The 22,247-nt window shown below is 39.1% G+C and overlaps 1 long non-coding RNA gene across 1 annotated transcript in view; it reads left to right on the forward strand.

Annotated features, from left to right (window-relative positions):
• Window positions 1–22,247, forward strand: part of LOC119841468 — a 44,212-nt gene that overhangs the window by 1,457 nt on the left and 20,508 nt on the right. The window lies entirely within an intron of this gene.

The following is a 22,247-nucleotide window of genomic DNA, read 5'->3' on the forward strand; positions in this document are numbered from 1 at the left end:
TTTCCGTAAAGAAGCTGACTTCTGATACAAAACTCGTTTATGATGTGTTTGGCTGCACTTTGAGAAGCATCTCTCATCTCATGATCTTCCTTTTGTGCTGGAGGTTTTCCCAATGTGTATCTCAGTGGGACGTCCAAAATCTCACTCAAGCCCTGTTCAAAGATCACATTGTGAGAATAAACAGTTGGTAGTTTGTGCCAATCCTAGAGGAAGAGTTGCTCAGGCTGACACGCAGGCTTGGGAGCACCATGGAGTCTGAGGTGAGTGTTGGCAGTACCACCAATACGTAGTAAGGAGAAAACTCGCATCTGAGAAGACATGCCTTTTATCTACCTCTTCCAGAGCTTCCTTTGTAATTGGTTGGGAGGTTGGACACACAGACCCAGGGGATATCCCCAACTGTTTCCTGTCTATAAACATTACATAACTCCCCAGCCAGGGAATGTAATTTCCCTTTTGCCTCTCTATATTTCCCAGTGGTTTGCATTATCACCTTGCTAAATATATTACCACACAGTCTTTTCTTCTGTCTGAACCTTCAAGATCTTTCTGTAATTCTCGCTGGGAACATTCAAAAGAAATCATTGGATGCAAGTTTTCCTTGGCCCCAGTTCAGAAAATCACTTAAAAAACATTCTTAAGTGCCTCACAGAATTGGGGCCTATAGAAGAAGATATACATTTGACCAGTTTATACAACTATCCCTTTAGCTACTGTGTCTTCTGGCTGTACAAGTGTGTTTGGTTGTTTTCAGTAGGTTGTGTTGCTGTGAATTTCATTCATTTTATTTAAAGAGTTAAAAAATACAATTTTTGCAGGAGGCAGGGGAATTGATAAAAACCTATCACTGCTAGCACTAGGTGCAAGATCTTTGCCCCATTGAAGTTTTACCATTTATATAAACGGTAATAGGATTTCACCTGGGGGATTTAGCACATTTGGTTTGTAATAGTAATAAAAGAAGAGAGCTGATTCAATCCTTGTGTGACTGTATATAAAATTTCCCAAAATATTAGTAGGAATTAGGACAAACAGAGTTACCATATAATAAGGTACAGAAGAAAAACTTCACACTGTGACTCAAGGTAGCAAAATGATGCACTTTGCTAAACCTACCTCTTTCTGGGATAATGAAATTAAGGACACATATCAGTTTCATTTTGTAAAGGGACTGCCCAATGCACAGGAATCACGCACTACTACAGGTTGGGAACATGCTGCTTTATTGAACTACAAACATCCACTAACTAAACAGGAAGTTCAAATAAGGGAAGGGTGGATCATGTCTGCAACATGTAATACACTTAGTAACTCAGTTAACCCCTTGATATTCACTTCACTACACTTTTGCAGTGACTGTTCAGTAATTTCCAACTCATATCGTCAGCCCATATCTGAACTGTATGCGGTGTACAATGATATAATCAGTTATTGAACTTGTTATTCTGTTTAAGCAGCTGGTGTGCTGTTACCACTACTTTTCATGCTGACCAGTTTTATCTCATTATTACCTTGGTTTCCCCCTCACAGTTGTCTTCACCTGTTGTCTAGTCTCTTATTTAGATTGTAAGTGCTTTCGGGGCTGGAATTATCTTTTGTTGCCTGTGTGTACAGTGACCTCTAAGCACACACACACACAATAATATAACATTTAGTAAACTTCACCATGAAAAGTCATTAAAAAAATAAAAAACTTTTAATTCTGAAAATGTAAAAACAGATTATTTTGACATTCAAAACGTACATTTTTTCTAAATGCAATTTCATCAGAATCAGCGCAATTTAGTGAAAAATTTTGGTTTTGTCAAAATGGAATTTTCCCACAGAAAACTGTTGTGATCAAAATTTTCCAACTAGCTCTTCTGTCTACTCTTGCACACCCACACCAATATCTTGGGTAGCCGATGCAGAGATGAAAGGGGATTCTTACTCCTAAATATTTCCTTGTATACAAAGGCAGTTCAAGTCACAGTCTAGAGTCAATTGGATTGGTTGGTTGGTTCGTTTGAAATGATTAGTTCTTTTTTCCTCATTTTTGACTATTCCTTTTTCTTGACTTTTTGCTTATTTAACGCTTCCCCTAAGAATCCATGAGCGCTAGCAGTCGGGTAATGATAACAGGCTGTAAACACATTCAGAACTCACATTAACAGCAACAGGACTGACAAGCATGCAGAACAAATATGTCCTGACTATAAGTGCCATTGTGTTTGCTTTGGCTTCTTTGTTAGAGCAAATTCTTTATCATATAACACATTTGTTGCCACTGAGTGGAGCTGAGTGATAATTCATAGCACTCCATTATTTTACAGTCTTAGCCTCTTCCTCTTTCAGCAGTTTATCTGGGAGTTTGATTTTTTTTTTCATATGTGTATTCGTTGTTCAGAATCTGTCTGGATGACTTGTACCATTAATTTTTGTTCTTCTCGTTTGTGATTAGTTTGATGTGATGAAATTTGAAAATGAGGCAATGATGGCTACTTATGATTGGATGCATACGTCACATAGTATTGTTTCTGTTTCCTGAATGGAGGAATGTAACTATTAGAATCAGAGCAAAGACTGGCATTTGCTAATTCAGTATTTGTTTTCTGCAAATTTTACTTACAATCAGCTGTTTTCATGATAATTTCCTACTAGGAAACACATCGGCTGGAATATTCCTGGTAGTCAAACACAACCAGGGCATGAGCAATGCTAAAGCAAGTGGGCTTTGTATTCAAAAGGGCAATATACCAGGAGAACTTTTTGAGGTATTCTCCCAGCTGTTTCTCTAAGAGCTCTTTGAGCTTGATTCTGCAGGGAGAGGATCACTTTCATGAAATGCTGAGCACTCTTAGGCTCCAGCCACTTGCAAATTCAAGCCCTTTGCACAGAGCAGCATGTTAGTCTAGAGCCTCCTAGACATCCTGGAAAGTGAAGACTTTGAAAATTATTCTCTTTATAATTAATTCATAGATTAATAGATTTTAAGGCCAGAAGGCCATTCTGATAATCTGGTCTGACCTCCTGCATAACACAGAACAGAGAATTTCACCCAGAAGTGCGGGGGAGGAGAACTGAACCTGGGAACTTTTATGCAGGGGAAAGTGTGTGATATAGAATGTAAAAACCCCACACTGGCCAGGGAAGGGTTAATGAGATGCCCCGAGCTCAATCAGCCCCATCCTGCTTTGTCTGCAAGAGTTGTCAGGCTTGGAGGGGGGCATTAAAAGAAGACAGCCAGCTCAATTGAGAGGAGGCTGTGAGGGAGAGCAGATTTCATGTGCTAGCTCACTGAAGGAAGGTCTGGCTGGGACCAGGACCCAACCAAAGACTGCTAGATCAATGGTTGTCAGCCTTTTTCTTTTTTCCTGCGTATCAAAGCCAGGGCCAGCATTAGGGAGTAGCAAGCAGAGCAATTGCTCTGGGCCCCATGCCACAGGAGGCCCCGTGAAGCTAAGTTGCTCAGGCTTTGGCTTCAGCACCAGGTGGCGGGCTTGGGGCCCCGGGCTACAGCCCCATGTGGTTGAGCTTTGGCTTTCTGCCCTGGGCCCCAGCAAGTCTAATGCCAGCCCTGCTTGGCAGACCCCATGAAACCTGGTCGTGGCCCCCCTGGTTGAGATTCACTGTGCTAGATGTCAGAGCCTCCCTGAGGGAAGGTGGGATTATTATGTTTACTTTGTTACCTAAATCTATTGTGTTCCTTTTTTGACCTGGGGTATTTTTTCTACCTGGGACCTGCTGCTGGTCTGAATGGGATTCCTGCAGTCAGTGCTCTTCCCCCCACCGCCAGGGATGACCACCCTCAATAAACCTCTGCGGGGCTGTCTCCAGATTCCTTGTAGTGATGTGTCACAAGCACGGAAGAGAGACAGTCACAGTGTCACACACTACAGCTAATCACAATCCTTTGCCCTTCTGTCGCACCCTTCATCCAAGAATCCCAAGGCAATTTGTAAACTTTATGTCGTTTATTCACACAAAACTGCTGAAAGGCAGGTAAATATTATTCGACTCCAGCAACAACTGACTAAGCTGAGGCGCACAGAGGTGAAAGGAAAGCTCTACAGTGATATAACGCTAGTGCCAGGAATACAGTCAGTGTTACCTAAGGCCATTTCATACCACACTTTAAAGGCAGGAGACCAGATGCTCAGTGGATATAAATCAGTGTAGCTCCATTGTTGTGCTGATTTATACCCGCTGGGGATCTGGCCTAGGGCATCTTCCACTGGGGAATGTCCCCAGAATAAGGGGGTTCCCCCACCAGCAGATAGAGAAAGATATCGGCTTACCTCTCAGCCCCAGACGTAGAGGGCAGACACTAGATATGAAGGGGGGCGTGGCTGGAGCATGCGGCATTTTAGCTGCCATGGCCTTTAGTGGGTATGTCTACACTGCAATTAGACACCCGCCACTGGCCTGTGTCAACTGGCTTGGGCTCTTTAATTGCGGTGCAGACGTTCTGGTTTGGGCTGCAGCCCAAGCCCTGGGATCCTCCCACCTCGCAAGGTCCTAGAGCCTGGGCTCCAGCCCAAGCCCAGACATCTACACTGCAATTAAACAGGCCCGCAGCCGGAGCCCTGTGAGCCTGAGTCAGCTGGCACAGGCCAACCACAGGTTTTTAACTGCAGTGTAGACATGTCCTCAGAGGCTTTGGACACCTCCAGCCAAGGTCATATTAACACTAAAGTTGCTCTGACTTCCACCAGGCAGGCTCAAATGGTCCCCAGATGATCCCAAAGTTCAGGAGTTGCAGGAGACCCCCTCCTCCACCCTCGGTTTTACTGCTCTTTGTCAAGAGCACATCCACTTCTAGTCTGTATTCCCACCCTGAATTTTAAAAGAGAGGTACTCATTAGAGAGAGCAATGCTTTTTTCAGTTTGTTTGTTTACTTTCATGGAGTCTGAATCTATCTATGAAAGTCTCAAGAAAGGGAAAAGATAGCCTGGTGTATTGACAAGAGCACAAAGAAAGCATATTTCAAGAGTCCTTGCCAGTGTGCTGTTTATAACATAAGCCACTGTATTAATGTTGTTTTTGCATTATGGCTAATTGCATTCTTTAGTGACATATGGCACGGGCTACACTATGCCACTGGCTATTCTGTTTACAGATAACTATATTTCAGCTGACATGGAAACCGAATAAGTAACAAAAACATCTACTGATTGAATTAGTATGGTTCCTCTATTAATTCATGAGCCTGATGGGCCAGAAGATTCATAGAATAAAATTCCACCATTTCCCCAGTGTCTGTATTAAATTCTGCAGAAGCCTCAAAAAGTATGTGAGAAGTGAATCTATTTCCTCGAATGAGCTCTAAACCCCCAATTCTAGGATTGCATCCTATGAATCCTGACAAACTGCAAGCAGCAAAGAGCAATCTCTGTGGAATAGGTTTTCACCACCATTTACAGTAGTAGTTTCTGTAAATAAACCCCTAAATTAATTTTGCATATTTTTTTAATCACGGAGACCAGAAAAGGGACTTGATTCCACATTCCCACTGCATCCCAAACTCCCAGTGGAATCAAAGAGATTGTGTTTACATTTTTTCCTTCGTCTAACTAGCACGTAGCACTCGGCTGTTACTGTCCAGAATAAAAGCTTTTGATTACAAATATTAAAAGCAGTTTTCTGCTTCCATGAATATCACTGTACTGCACAGCATGTCCATCCTAATTTGATTAGTTCTACACATTTATTTGTGCTTACTGGACAGCCTACTTTCTGGCATTAAGAGAAAAGTTCCAGTCATCCTGCTGATACATTAGGATTGTACTTGCTGTGGCCTGCTACACAGGACAACTGAGCTCAGGACCAGAACTAAGATTGTACCTCCAGGTCCTTGTGGCTGATAAACAGACTCTTCACAAAGCAATCATCTGCAGTTTTCTTTCAGTGATTGCTGAAGGCTAATGCTTAGATTTTAGAAGAGATTAACTGACTTGCATTTCCAGCGTCACCACCTTTTTTTTTCTTTTTTTTAAGGGGAATTCCAAACCAAGGAAGCAAAAAAAGACAACCTAGAAAGTGGACAAATACCATTCATTTGGACTGGTGCCAAATATCACAAGTTGCTGCTATAGCATGCTGACACATCCCATAGACAGCAAAGACACAGGAGAGACGCTGCGCTTCAGTACACGCGGGCTTTGTCATACTCGCAGACAAAAATTAAATAAAAATGTCCATCACTAATAGGAGGAAAATAAAAGCTGTCATTGTGGGTGGTCCACTTTAAGGCTTTGCAAGTAGTACATTTTAGCAGAGTTTTCTTGGAAGCTTGCCAAGTGTAATTAAAGAACAGGTACCTCCAAACTTTCAGAACTCTAATAAAAACAATTATACGGTTTATAGTGTCGTGCACACGCCAAACTCAGTATTTATACAATGGATCCAAATGGCACAGGAGAAACCACACGGTCCAGCAGGCTCAAAGATCCACTTTGAAAACACTTTTCCTAAAAAGTGGACCTAAAAGATTTGGACCATCTACTGAAGGCTCTTCAGCCTCAGGAGTCACAAAGATACAGCTCAAACATTGCAATTTACTTATAAGATGCTGGTATCATTTCCAAAAATGCTTCGGCATAAGGTGGCTAAAAAGAAGGTACAGTGTCTCAGTTACATTCACCCAGTATCTACACTAGCATAAACCCTGGACAAAGACCCCCCAGACAGAAAACCCCAGGGGAGTTTTCTGAATGTAGGAGGACAGGTCATTCCCCAAAATGGGTGGTACTAGGCAGGAAGGGGGCATGGCTATCCTCCCTGAGTAGCCCATATACTTGCCTCCTACAAACAGAAGCCCAAAGTGAATGTTCTCCTATCCACTTCTGCCACTCTTTCTGCTGCTTCTTGCTCATGGCTGAGCTGTTATCTTCCTATTCAATTTCATTTCCGGATTGGCAAGTCCTGATCTGTCCTGAGTTTATACAATCCCACTCCATTTATAATAGCCATGTGGTCTAATGCCTAGTATCACTGAATACTGGAGTTCTAGAATCATACTGGAATGCCTGATGTGTTCTCTTGCAGGGGACCTGCTTGTATCGATTGATTAGTGGTGGGGGTGTCTGAATTCTGGGATGAAAAGTTCATTCCCCTCAGACGGCTTGATTTTCAGGAGCACCGAGAATCTGCAGTGCCATTTGAATTTAGTCTCCAAACATTTTTACATGTGGTTTTTCTTCTATTTGGTACTAGTTTCACGAGCCAGGCAAAAAAGAAAATTAGCTTCTCTCTTTCCTCTTAATTTCATCATTTGCAGATTTTTTAAAAATACAAATAATGCTTCTTTGGCTGGTTCCTGAGATTCTTCTATTAAAAATTTCCCTGTCTTTCACATCAATGAATCTTTGTTACTTCCAGACTTCTCGCTGGGAACATAGATTGCAAAGAAGTTCATGAGTCTATTCAGTCCAACCCAGATACTTGTTAGTGGCTGTAACCACAAATAATCTATAATATCCCTTTTCAGTTAAGTAGCAGTCTGTTTCCTATACGAATGTGATTCTTCCTCTGCTGCCTTGATGTGTTCTCAGTGTGTCCTTTTTGGAAGATGATTTTGACTGCACTCTCCATTCTCATTCCTTACTCAGGAAATACTCCCAGTCCTTTCAGAAGAGTTCCGGCTAACTAAGGATTGTGAGTCAAATCCTGATCTCCTAGTAATTGTGCAGGGAAGTTCCACAAGGGGCAGAGGAATGAATCATTGCACAAAGCTGTTCCCCAACTGCTCTATATCCCATGAGTTACAACAGTTTACATGGATTCTAGGCTTCTACTATATGGAGAGGGAGTTTTTTTCTGGTGCAGCTACATAGATGTTCTATTGGTCATGAACCGAAAGAGTCAAACCCTTTTGCTACTATGATGGAGAGGAACTTGCATTGGACATTGGAAAAGCAGAGTTGTTTTGAATTGGAGACTGATTGTCATTTTCACTAAGACCCCTTTGCCCCAGTATACACTCACTTTAGAGCCCAACTATAAATGAAAATCAGTCTCTAAATGTTTATTTTGGTTCTTTTCCAGCAAAATAATAATAATGCTATGTGACCTTACATTAACTCAGGCTCATTTTTAGTTTCTGTGAGAGAAGAGAGTTTCTTGCCAAAGTTTGTTTTGCCATGGATGTTGTTAGTAGTAGTAGTATTAATTATTATTTATTATGTTATTATTAATATTTTATTTGCATTACTGTGGTATCTAGGAGTCCAAGTCAAGGACCAGAACCTGATTGAGCTAGTTACTTTAGAAACACTGAACAAAAGATGGCCACTGCCCCAAAGAGCTTCTAATTTACCACGGCATTTCTTTAAATTCCTAATTTGCAAACAAAACTATCACTTGACTGTGCAGTGCTGTTTTCCAAAGTGAAACTTTTTGGCATGTTGATGACTGGAGCAGTTATTTTATCAATTCAGTGTTGCAATGGCAGTATTTAATAATTTCTTGGTGCATGGGCATTTGGTGGTGAATGTTTATTTCAACCAAGCCAGAAATCTTAATATTCATAAGAAACAGAGGGTAGAAGAAAAAGAAATAAAATCAGTTTCCACTGTTAAGAGCCAGTCCTACAGCACTAAAATAAACAGCAGCTCTCCAAATGAGTTCAATGGGAGCAGAATAGGTCTTATAGTGATAGTTCAGGACCTTACATGTTAAGATAAATGTTCCATTCAGCACTTATCTTTTAAAAGTGCTTAAGGGAGTTAGGCACAAATGGGTTCCTTTAGGCTCCTTTGAAAACCCCAGCCTCACAGCATGAGACCCTAATTGTGCAAATACTTATGTACATGGTTAAATTTAAGCATGTGTATAAATGTTTTCTGGGTTGGGACCTAATAGCCTAATCTTGCCCCTCACTCTCCTTTGCAAAACATACCAAGCCCAAAAAGCAGTAGAACCACTCCTGCTCCGTTGCTGAATTGTGTACAAGCCTAATATTAATAGAAGTGATTTCATTGTCTTTTCAATCATTTTATTTTTAAGAAAGACAAGATTAAAACTAAGCTAAAAACCTTTCTCTGTAGCATTAACAATGCATTACAGCATTATGGAAAGTCCTGAAAACCAAAAATTGAAACTGACTAGATACAAACATGAAACTGACTAGCCTAATTTCATTGTCCAAAGAGGACTGAAATGCAACAAAAGGTAAACAAAAAACACAAATGTAAAATGTGAATTAGATTGTAAAAATGTTTTTCCTTTTAATAATCTATGGCACTATACGTAACAAAATTAGAGATACCTGTTTCTAAAAGATCTGTTACTTTTTTAACATCAATGTCCCTTTAGTTATATTTTTTCCCCTGGAACTGCATTTCTTTTGCAATCCCTCAATGATATGTGTATCAGGCATAATGAGTTACAAATACTGTAATCATGTGTAAACAATATCATTCCCAGGCTCCAGCTACACTACAAGCTACAGAAAGAAAGCATCATGTTCAGTATTTCTTTTCCAGATACATTCTTTCTCAACCCTGCCTCATCACAGTATATAGATGATGCGATTTGAAAGCATATTATTTTGGATGGGGGCCAGCCATCTGGGAATCCTTTACAAGTACCTGAAAGAGAACTAAAGTAGGGCATACTGAGGTGAGCAGCTTCCAGATTCTACCTGAAAGCTCGCTAGGTGGCCTAAGGCCACTTGAATCAAATCCAAAATAGGCACCTGGCCTGGGCTGGAAGCCTGCCAGTTTTATAGCATATTCCATCCCTGAATTATGGTGTCTGGACTCATTTCATGGCTTATTGTTGCATGTCTTTTTAAACTAATTCCTTACTGAAAGATGTTTGAAATTCAAAGCTTTCTTCAGTTTCCCACTTTATTTTGGAGCTGCAGACACTTGCCCTGTTAGGTTGAGGAAAAACCTGCTAGAACAATTCACTACGTAGAACTTAACTCTTTATTAGTATGTGAGTTTTGTTGTTCTTCAGAGGTTTTTTGTGATAGCTTTTTTGTTGCTGACAAAACACACCAGGATACATTTTCTGTGGATTCAAAGATTTCATAAAGTGTCTGTAACACTAAACTTTTAAGGCAACTATCTTTATAGATGTAAAGGGAGCAACCCATTATTAATAGCTAAAACTTGCTTTTTTATTAAGTAAAAAATGTGGCTTGTATATGCTAGCCCTTGAATTATCCTAATGCTTGTTAAAGTTCAGGCTTTCATATTTTAGTCAGATTATTCTAATCTATTGCTTATGGGCTGCCCAGAAACTAAACTACTACAGGACTTCAAGACTGCTGGCCTTTTCAGACTACCATGCCAGACATACTTATACACCAAAACTTCAAATGAAAAAAAGAAAAAATACCCTAAGATCCAAATGTGAACAGCTTTGTTCACAAACATTTTTTTTAAAAGGCAGATTTTAGCTATGTGTGATACTTGTAAATATGAGAACTTTCCCCTGTGCGGTAAATTGCTTTTCAAGTAAAAGTATTTAAGTGGAAAACATTGCTAAAATTTTTAGTGCTACAAGGGCAGTTTAATTGGTATTGTATTTGTCCTCCTTTCTTCTCACCAGATCTGGAGAGGTTTGTATCTCCATGGTTTTGTCTAACTAGCATCAAAAAGGGCAATATTTTACCAATACTAATGCCTACCAGATGCCTTGATTTTATATTGCAACATTGAATGTCCTTAATTACATTAATAAGTGATTATCATAATGAGAATATAAACGGCAGAGGTAAACTTTAAAAGAAACGGATGGATGATCATGAAATGCAGCACATTTGTAATACTTTCCTTGAGTCCTGTAGCCTCATTGTGACTGCGAACATTGTATAATTAAAATAGACCAGAAAAGAATGAACTGACCGATATTTATTACAACATACAACAAAAGAAAAATCCCTTTGGATCCATTCTCTCACACGTGGTGATCTGAAACTGCTGAAGAAGTGTTAGATTAATTTTATATATATTTATATATATATTTATATATTTTATAAATACTGTACGTTTAAAATGTTCAAGCAATATATACCAAAGTAAATTTTCTACAAAAGGGGAAAGAGTATTGGAGTGGGAAATCTGTGCCCAGTTTTGAGAGAGTTGCTTTTAACAGGTAGTCAAATACACTGAAATGAGCAGACATTTTTGTTGACTCATCCTCACAGCCAGAACAAGTGGATGCAGTTAGCTCCCACCCACAAGTATAAGAAGGCTTGGAGTGACTCAGAAGGGACTAGGGACAATGGGGTCCTGTAGGGAAAATCCTACTAATGCAAGACTCAGGAGGAAACTTAGGTTGAGACTTAGGAGTCCCCATCCTATTCCCAAAGCAATACATACACACTAGATTAATGTCTTACTCATACAATCCCCCCTTGGGTTTTACTTTATTCGTAATTTAACAACAATACCTAAGATGCATCAGTGCAAAGTATTATTAATTCTGACTAGCATGATTACAACCCTATCATTGCCATGAAAAATCTGATGATGACAGTCTCACCATATCAAAACAAAGGGCTTGAATCCACAATGTCTCCAATGGAGAAATCCCTTTTACATCAATGGGATTTCTGTGCAGAGGGATTACAAGTATGCGCCACTTTCCTTCATGTTTAAGAGCTGGGCAAAAATGTGTGTTGTGGGAGTTTCATGAAAAAAATAAACTAAGGGCCTTATTATTTCTAAACTGGGAAATAGATGTTCTTCACATCCAGTAATTTTAAAAATCTTGGGCTTAAACATGGACCCCAAGAGTTGAATTTTCAAGGAAGATAGGAATGCCCCGCAACTAATTCATAGTTAGAATCAGCCCAAAGCCAGCTGAAACATGCCACAGGTGAGAGTTAGTCTCCCCTGGTCCCATATGCTGAAATCTTTGGCAGACTGAGACATCTCTATCATACAACCACTATTCACAAAACGTGAATTGTAAAACAGGAGGTAAACTCAAATGATACAGTAACTCTATGCTCATGAGTGTGCCATTGCTGTAATGCCAGAGTTAGGTTGTAGGAAAGAATTGTATTTGAAATGGTTGATGTACCCTACATACTCCATGTGTGGCTGTAGGATACCATCTCAAATAGGCATCAACAGATAGTGTAAATACTTATTTGTTATACTCCAGTTATAATGGTCATTACCCATAGTGTGCAAACAAGGGGATGCTTCCTAAAAATCTCTCTCATACACACACACACAAAAAAGCATGGAGCAGCACAGAAGCCACAACCGCGTGACTTACGTGACCAATCAAAACCAACCAACCAGCCTAGCTCATCATCTCATCTGCACCCTATGGCTGTACAGACTTTATGGTTGTCAGCGTGGAAAGAACTCACAACCATCCACCCAGATATCACATGCCTACACTTCACTTAAAGGGTACTTTCCAGTACATGCCATAGTACTGGTATTTCTAGCCTGTTTAGGATTCAGCCATTAGAGGGCGACACACTCACACACTTGAGCAGGTCTGAAATTCCATCTGGCAACCCTTACACACCAGTTTTTATGTTACATGTTGTTGTTCTTTTTAAGGCACTCAACTTAATTTAGTTTATAAAAGAGGCAAGAGACAAAAAAATGTGATGGACATATAATAAAAAAATCAAAAGTGAACTGGCTCTACTGAAAGATTAATAAATATTCAGCTGCAAGGTTGATTATATAGAAGACCTTTTGTCCTTTTTATTGGCTGTCTTCCAACTTTAAACTCTCAAGCCTCAGGATGCTATTTGAAACCACTGTCTCAGCTTGTAGCATTTACTTTGTATGTCTTGTTTTCTTAGTTCTGCTGATAATTTCAGTACTGGTTCAGCTTTGTAGGTTTTCACACTATACTAAGACTGCTCTGAATCATGGAAGTTCTATAATACCATGTCTGACTTCACTGCATTTAAGTGTGGCATTAGAGTCTCACTGAACACAAAGCAATTGAGGACTCAATCCTGCAGATATTCCAACTCTGGAACTCCTATTGAAGTCAGCATGAAATTTGGCAAGTGCAGTATTGCCAATCCTAAGCATTCAAAATTAATGACTGAGGCCCCCAAAATCAAGAAATTTGTTTAAAAATACTGAGATTTACAAACGAACAACTCACCCCTTCCCCCCCCACACACACACACTCACACATTGGAGTTCTTTTTATTTGCCTCTTGATTTTTGAGCTTTGGAAATTCAAGTTGGTCATATTTTCAAGCCTTTGTCCACAAGCATAAGTGTCAGGAACTTGCTTTTATATAAATAAATGAAAGCTGAGATTTTCATGAAATAACATGACTCCAGGAGCTGGGGCTTTAAGAAGAACACCAGATATGAGATTTGCAAACAAGAGTTGGCGATAATGCATGTAAGAGAACTTCAATAGTAGCCCCAAGAAATGCTAATCTCCCCTTGCTGCAGTCACATAACATCTGCTAATATGGATGGGAATTGTATACATGTATGAAGAGGATGTTAGTATTTGTTACATAGTTTCCTTGTGCAGGAGAATTTTCCTGATTTGTGTTTTGTTGATCCACGTGCCTGATATTCATTGCAGGGCTGAGCATCACATTACTGAAACCCTAAGGTAGGGAGTCCTACCCATAGAAGTTGGAACCCTAGCTCCAAACGAGCCCTCATTCCTTGCAGCCTTTTTGCTGAGAACACGGGGTCAAATTCTCTGCTGGTGTGAATTGGTACAGCTCCACTGAAGTCACATTTAACTGCCATCTACTACTAGATGGAATTTCAGACTTGCTCAAGTGTGTGATGAAACAGTGGAGCTGGAGCAATGTAAATCAGCAGATAATTTTAGCCAGGGATTGCAAAGAACTTTAAGGGGGTATTCAAATCCATCCCAGATATCTTGTATTGGCTGCACCAACGAACAACTTGTAACATCCTGTAAGCACCATGACCAGCTGCTCCAGAGAGCAAAAAGCTCTCTACTCCCTCTAATGGTGAAAGGGGAAAAGTGCTGCAATAGAGAGTTTCATTTGCAAAGGCTGCCTATCCACAATTCTGCTAGTGACATGTGGGAGGTCACGGTAACTATGCATGTACTTGAATTTTGAGGCTTGGAGACGGACAAGAATTCATACCTTGTGGCAGTATTTACTAATGCATTCATTTCATGCTGTGAAATACTGTAACAAATAAATAACAAAAACTTTAAACTACATCTGTAAAAATAAATGAACCAATGGAGCTGGGGGATGCAGGACCTTTGATATTTTGTAGTGGTTTGTTCACTCATGTACCAGTCCTCCACCACGGATATCAATGGAAGTTTTACCATTGATTTCAGTGGTGAAGAGTTTAGGATTGAATTTATAAAAGCATCTAAAGCAAAGACCCTTTGGGCTAGATTCTCTAATCAGTTTTTGGCACCTTTGCACCATTCAGAAAGCAGAAGATCAAGACATGCTGCAATTTGTAAGGACAGAATTATTTTGTCAGAGGGAAACTCCAGGCTGGAGCAGATGCACTGGGACCCAAGCCCAGCAACTTCTACCCCCCATTTCTTCCTAGTGTAGCAGGCATGGTAGAGGAGAGAAAAGCGAGCAAGACAGGTACAGGATGTTGCACAGCTCTGCTCTAGCAAATCAATCCTGCTCAAGTTTAGGACTCAATTAATGTTCAAAGACAACTTAAAGCTGCCTGTCAACAGCCTTAAATGGCATCAAATTCAGAATTGGCCCCAAGGATCAAGGAGTTTGAGCTGGCTACATGAGCCCCCCTCCAGCTAAGCTGAGTTTTGCTCAGTGTGGGAGAGAGAATCTCTCTTTAACTTTCAAAACCTAGCAATCTGCAGCCATGAATTAATGAGGTTCTGTATGCAGCTTCTTTTCATTCTGAGGTTCCAAGGAGCCAGTAGCATTACTGGTCAAGTTCTTTGATGTGTTGTGTAGGCAAAATTAATGATCTTAGATTGGGTGAACTCCTTAAGAAAGAACATTGAATCCTTTTCCCCTAAGTAAATAATTGTCAATGAACTTCTCCAAATCCTTTGAAACCTCTATTTGAATCTCTTTATTATTGGCATACTTTTATATTTCTTACTACATTTGTATAGTGCCCTTAATGTCAAAGTTTATTTCTTTAGAGTCTTCTCCTTTGGCATTGTAATCTGTAATTAGATTACAATTCTTTATGATAAATTTATAATTTTAATTCAAGAGAACCTAAAACTGTCTGGACAAATTAGATACATACTTTGAATACTGGCCTTTGACCAAGACAAACAGTGTCTGTTATTATCAACAGTGCCAATATTACCCAAATAATGAGGAAGCTTTACAAACCAACATGACATATTTTAAAAAAGAAAAACAAAAATCTCCAAAGTAAAGGGGGTTTTAGCACTCATTAAAATTAAATGTTCATGGTTGGGTTTATTTCCATAAACATCCACTTCTTGTAATTAAGTACTAAGACCACTGGGCTTTGTGATTTTAATAAATATTTTGTACACTGTTAAGAGATGTAAGTGGCTACTGTGATGATATGAGGTTTTCTTCAGTCTAGTGAAATATAGATGATGAGTAGAAATTAATAATTGAAAGTAAATGGAGATAATTGATGGGCATATTTTCTCTCTAAGGGCCCCACCTAACTCTCTTGAAACAGTTATAATACTTAGGATCCAGTCCAAATCCCAATCAGTCTTTCTACTCTAAGGGATTAACCTTGAAACTTTGAGCCAGCTCCAGCACCAGCCTAAAGAATGGAAGGGCAAAACAGCTAAAGACATACAGTAGGGAAATCTGCAGCACCTTGCCCAATTCAAAAGATACTAAGGCAATTCTCTTCCCTGGGTAGAGGGCTGGAGGTATGTTGGAGGCCTGGCCAGTTGTCCCCAAACCAATTGCAACGTCACAATCAGCTTCATGACATCCTGTTGGGGACTAAACATCAGGAGATAGATGAACTCTTAAGAACAAAGCTCTGATTTTCTTTCAAATCCCCTTGGGAGAGCAAATATTGAGAACTCATGTACACTATATCAGCAGAATTGTTAGGGGCCATGGCTAAGTAACATTTTTATTCAGTTGCAGTTCATGTGCTGAAATAGCCACACTCTTTCTAGTGCCTTTATTTAGGAATAAATGTTTCTGAGATACCTTAGGAAACTTCATCTGCTGGTTGTTATAGAGCTATTTGGGGCTACCGTTTTGGCCTAGGTGCAAGCCTTACTGTTTGGAGGGAATGAAGCATTTTCATGTAGGGTACATTTTGGTGCTAGGAATTTTTGATATTATTACAAACTACAGATCCATACTCTCTCTGAGTGAAATTCACTGCTGTGCAGAGAGCGAGCATAAGGTCTATGCCACATTTAACTTGTAGTATTATCCACTTACGCCAAACATTCAAAAATCAGTAATTCAGCCCTAAAAGTCACCGGATATTTAAAAAAAATAGATTTTTCTGTTTTTTCAACCTTTAGGGTTCGCATTTTCAAGCTTTTCTCCACAACTACAAGGATTAGATACTTCTTTTTTAATTTCATTATTAAAGGAAAAATGAGATTCCCATGTAATCACTTGACTTCAACGGAGTCAGGATTTTCCCTCCATTATCTGAGATCTAGGCATCATCACTGTGGTATATGAATGAGCACCTAAAGTTTGAATGGAAGGACCGCATTGGAACTGACTGACTCCCTTAGATCAGCAAAAAAGTGATTTTTCTCATCCAGAGCATGAAATCAGTCTTCAGACAAAACAAATAAAATCCCTAACAATTGTTAGAGATGCCAGCTATAACTTTTAAGATGTAAAGGTTTAAAGTCTCTGAAGAGCATTTTATTTTGATGGGTTCATTATTTTCTTCTTCTAACATTGTTGAATGTATTCTCATCAACAGAGCATTCAGGAGCTGTGAGTTCATGTACAGTGTAGTTCAGTTATTACTTCTAAGAAAACTAGCCATGGTTTAATAATACATGTTAATAAAAAAGAAATCATAACTACAAACAAGGCAAGCTAAGCAGAAAAATACTTGACATTTCACAAATAAATCTTCAAAAATCCAAACATATGAAAGTATAGTCTCATGTGCTCTAGTGGAAGAATGTGATCTCAAACCAAATGTTTATTTTTCAAATAAAAGAAAAAGAAGCAACCAGTCAATTTTATTCCAGGGTCTTCATTGTGGTCTAATTAATCAAATCAAAATGAATAAAAAATGGTACCCATTTGCCAAACAGGAAAGAGATGTCTGATGCTGATAAATAAACATCTCCTCCAAACAGACAATCATTTCTAAAGAAAAAAAACCTTGGGATTTTGTTTTGTTTTGTTTTTTCCAGATTTAGAGCTTTCTGAATTTTTTTCCCACAAGTTGATATTTTGGAAAGACTAAATATAAATTTACCATTTAGCAATTGCATCGTTACTTGTCAAGAATCAGGCCAGGGATCTCTGAAATTCTCTCTGCTTGAACCTGAAAGTCTATCAACAAATCAATTTTGCTATGCCCCCCCCCCCAGCTAGGGCCCAATCGTGTGAATAGTTTGTAGGACCAATAAAGTTGCTGTTGTGCACTGCAAATACCTTTGACATCACACAGCTCTTAACAAATAGTATCTGTTATATTCTCCTAGAAACAGTAATGTAAGCGGTTTGCTTAGCTGTTAACACAATCCAGATGAAATTCACCCAGACCAAGGCCTGCATCCCATTTATGTCCCACTTAAGTCCTCATAGTAGGGGTGAGTTTCACTCTTTTAGAGTAAGCTGAATATTTCCCATATTTCCAGTATGGGGATTGCAGTGGCTGACAAACTATCACTAAATATTATTTAGTAATTAATAGTACTACATTATTTATTATTGAGACAAGTTGGGTGAGGTAATATCCTTCATTAGACTAACTTTTGTTGGTGAGAGATGCAAGCTTTTGAGATTATACAGAGCTCTTCTTCAGGCTTCTTCAAGCTTCCCTCTCTGACCAACAGAAGTTGGTCCAGTAAAAGTAATCCTCACCCACCTTGTCCCTGTAATATCCTGAGACCAACATGGCTACAATAACACTATTATTTTTGACAGGTTTCAGAGTAGCAGCCGCTTATGCTCTAATAAATTTGTTAGTCTCTAAGGTGCCACAAGTACTCCTTTTCTTTTTACTATTATTTTTGGCATTTTGGTAGCACCTAGAATTCCTGATCAAGGATGAGGGTCACATGGTGCTAAGCCTGGTACGTGCATATAATGAGAAAACATTTAACTGCACAATCTTTCCCAAAAGTATTTGCCGCTTGATATTTGATCGAGTTGTAATTAAGCAACAGGTGGATTAAACTAAACATTTTCTGCAATTTGCCTGCTTAAATAACTCCTTACTTGTCTCAACATGCCAATAATCTTAAGAGTCTGTAAACATTTTATTAATTTTTGAGGTTAAAAAAACATAAAAAACAAAACCTTCACTAGACTCCAAGATTTTTATCTAGACAAAAGTATTTTGCAGTTTCAGTGGTGTGCAAGGTCTTGAAAAATTGGCTTCACACCCAGCTGGCTGATTCAGCTTGAAATCCAACTGCCCACAAAGGCTTTTCAAAAAAATTGTTGGAGGCATGGAAAGGTATTGAGTGTATCTATGGCTCGCAACACAGAACTTTACAGACTGTGTTAACTCTATCTTGTCCTGTGAATTTTTGTCAACAAGGGAGGGTTTTCTTTCAGTGGGCATGGAACAAAAAAACTTCTGGTTTAAGAGGTTATTTACCACCTCCTTTCCTCAATCCATAAAACAATCTAAAGCTCTTTGTTATTTTTATTCAACTTTCAGGACCATTGATCCCTTAGGACCTGAGCAAAGCTCATTGAAATCAATGAGATTCTTTCCTTTGACTTCAAAGGGCACTGGATTAAGTCACTTCATGTTTCCCTTCTTCACTATTATATATTTCCCTGAAAATTTCCAGAGTGATCTGTATATCCTACTGTTGTGCCTCAACTGCTACTATGAAATCAGAGAGGCAGACACGGATGTGTATCTTTCCATGGATGGTGCTATTTAAGACACAGCTATCAAATTATCTAGCAACACTCCATGCACAGTGTTAGGACACTGAGGAACACGTTGGGGGATTGCCCTAAATCTACTGGTAATGGTTCAATTTTTTTCATATTGGAGGTTTGGAGGGTTGCATTCTTAGCCACCAAAGAAAGGGAAAATGGTGTACTGCTTGTCACAGTTACAGCTGTGGAGCAAAGGAGGGTTGTGGAACTTTGCTGATGAGAAGCTGTGAAGCTAATTTTAATTTGTCTAGACTAGAGTCTTCAGATCTGATTAATTCTTTTTTATTTTTGTGCAGAAAATGTCCCCCTTAATCACAGTGGCTTTTCTTTCTGCCTCTCCTTGCAACTTCTCTGAAGTCAGTTGTAACTAAGAGCAGAATTTGGCCCACTGACTCCAATATTCAAACAAAATTCTGTACTACACACCTGAACATCTAATATTCAGCTAGTAATGAAACTAAAATCCAAGTGTGATTGTTCCCTGTGTGTCTGCAAGTGGAGAGGAGATCTAAATCCATTGGATGTGGCTGGGAGAAGAGGGATGCAGTAATGGGAAAGTGTTGGCTCTGCTGAAGTGTAACCATCTGCCTGGTAACCCTTACAAATCTATCTGTATGAGCTCTACAAGACTGGACTCAAAGTATTTAAGGGGATAGGTCCAAAGGGACATCTGGGCATGCTCTTCTGCAAAGGTAGCTTATATCCACTCCTAGGTTAATATGTCTAACAGCAGCAATGACTTAGCCTCTTTAGCTAACAGGCACTTGTTTTCTACCTAGAGGAGACATTGGCATGGAACAGGGTAACCTACAAAACAGAAGTTCAGTTTTCCAGTTCACAAGTTGATTTCTCCTTTTCCTCTAGAAATAGAGGGCCAGATTCTGATCCCCTTTCACATGATGGGTAGCACCTTATTTTATAAACAGTTCTCAACTCCATTGGGACTATGTGTGTATTCCATGTTGGCTCGATTCAGAAGGAATTCCTGCTGAGGATGTTTCCCCTCCAAAGACTAAAAGAATTGAGAAGCATATTTCATGAAATAATTTATTTGAAGAACAGCTGCTTGAGTTTTCAGATTGTTGCTATAGGATACAGTTACATTAAACTATAAGACAAAAATGTCTGTTTTTACATATGTCTATTGTGTCAAATTTATAGTATTGCTTATGTAGGCTCAAAGTTTTCCTTATAAATCATTAAGGCCTCTCTCCCTGTTTGTGGTCTTTGTTTGTTTAAGAATGATCACAAAACATGTGAATTAAATTATCTACCAAATTTGACCACATGTACTACAAAAGTTGAACATCTTTGAGATATGTGGATGTAATTTCTACATCATTTATGTAATGCTTTGAATGCATATGAATCATTACATTCCTTTTTTGCTGTACTACAGCAAATGAAAATCATGTCTAATTTGTATATTTTAAAAAACAATTAATCTGACTACATACATTTGCAAAATCATCAATAATTTGATCACAGCAAATTCCTCTGCTTGACCATTCTTAGTGGTTCCCAACCTTGCAACTTTGGAATAGATTGTTAAGTTGGTGACCCCTACTTCTCTGGCCCCTTTCTTCCAAGTGCAGGTACTGTAGATTTCATCTCAAGAGAATGAAGTTTACAACTGCAGATAACAGATAGAAGGTGCCACAGTAAGGAATAGCCTTTAAGGGAGATGGGCTTAGCCTCCACCTGTAACTGATCAGCTGGTGAGATAGAAGGCCAACAAGCAGCTCACTTAATGGTGAGAGTTTCAGGGAGTGGGAAGGCTCCTGCATGAGACCCCTAGTCAAGGAAAGGACTTTAAAGGGATCTTGCCTTACCAGGTAGGTGAAAGACCTGGCTGGGGATACCTGCACTATATGCAGGGGCAGAGGCTTTAGGAGAAAGTGACTGAAGTAGGACTTGTCTTGACTGGTACTGAGTTGTATTTGAACAGTCAATGCATCCCTTAGAGAAGAAAATGAAATACTAGTAGTGGTGAGAAAGTCAATGGCACACTGGCCAGTGAGTTGACTCACCACCTTACATGAGTTGTGACACTGAGGCAGAGGCAGGTTGGAGGAGACTGTTACAGAAGAGCAATAGGAATGAGGGAATTCTCACATATTTCAATGGATGCCATGTGTGTCCACTGCAAAGCAGAATGTGGCACTATTGTGAAATTATCTGAGGGTTCTGCTGTATCAGTCAGATGTATAGCTGGGGGAAAAGAAAATGTATATATTGTGGGGGGGTAGTCTTGCAATGTTGGAATATTTTCTCTTGGTGTATCTTCATTTTTTCATCAAAATTTGAAATATTGATATTTTAATCAAATTTTTGACATTTGAAAAACATCAGCTACAAGCATTAGGGCTGTTAAAAGGAATACAGTGATCAATTGTTCTCTATGTCCACTGAAGGTAGGACAAGAAGCTGAATCTGCAGCAAGGGATTAGATAGGTAGGTTAGATATTAGGAAAACCTTTCTAACTATAAGGATAGTTAAGTACTGGCCTAGTTCCATGTGAAGTTGTGTAATCTCCATCCCTAGAGGTTTTTAAGAATAGATTCGACAGACACCAGTCTGGGCTAGTCTAGGTATACTTGGTCCTGTCTTACCATGGGGACTGGACTTTGATGACCTCTCAAGGTTCATTCCAGTCCTACATTTCTATGATTCTATAACTGGTGGCAAAAAACAGAAAAATATTTCAAGACAATTATGTCAACATTGTTTTACTTTTTTTCCATCAAAGTTAAAAAAATTGATGAAAAATGTTGTTGGAAAATTGAAATTTGAACAAACTCCAGCCAAAGATGTTTCCTACACAAATGGGTGTTCAATTAGGGTTTGTTTGTTTTTAGTCACAGTAAAGAAAAAAATAAAAGATAGTTATGCATTTACAATAAAGGAACACAACAGAAGCAGCAGCTGTGCTTGGCAATATACTATCTCTTAATTTAATTTCTGAGTATTATAACGAGCCATCATTTCTGAGACTTCCTTTTGCTGCAGAGGAAAACTCTTCTCTCTGAAACAAATATCATGATTTAAAATTCTGTTAAAACACTGGAGGAAAAGAGTGGCCCTCAAAATACATATGCTGTTATCAAGTGTTTCCTTAGCTTTCTTCAATACTGATAGAGGGGTAGAAACCACTAATTAATTTAAATAATAAATGAACCAAAGTTTTGACACAATACATTACATTGGAATTTCCTACAATAAGCTCCCAGAATTACTCAAGGTCAATAAATAAT

This window comes from Dermochelys coriacea, chromosome 12 (assembly GCF_009764565.3).
Source record: "Dermochelys coriacea isolate rDerCor1 chromosome 12, rDerCor1.pri.v4, whole genome shotgun sequence".
Lineage (NCBI taxonomy): Eukaryota > Metazoa > Chordata > Testudines > Dermochelyidae > Dermochelys > Dermochelys coriacea.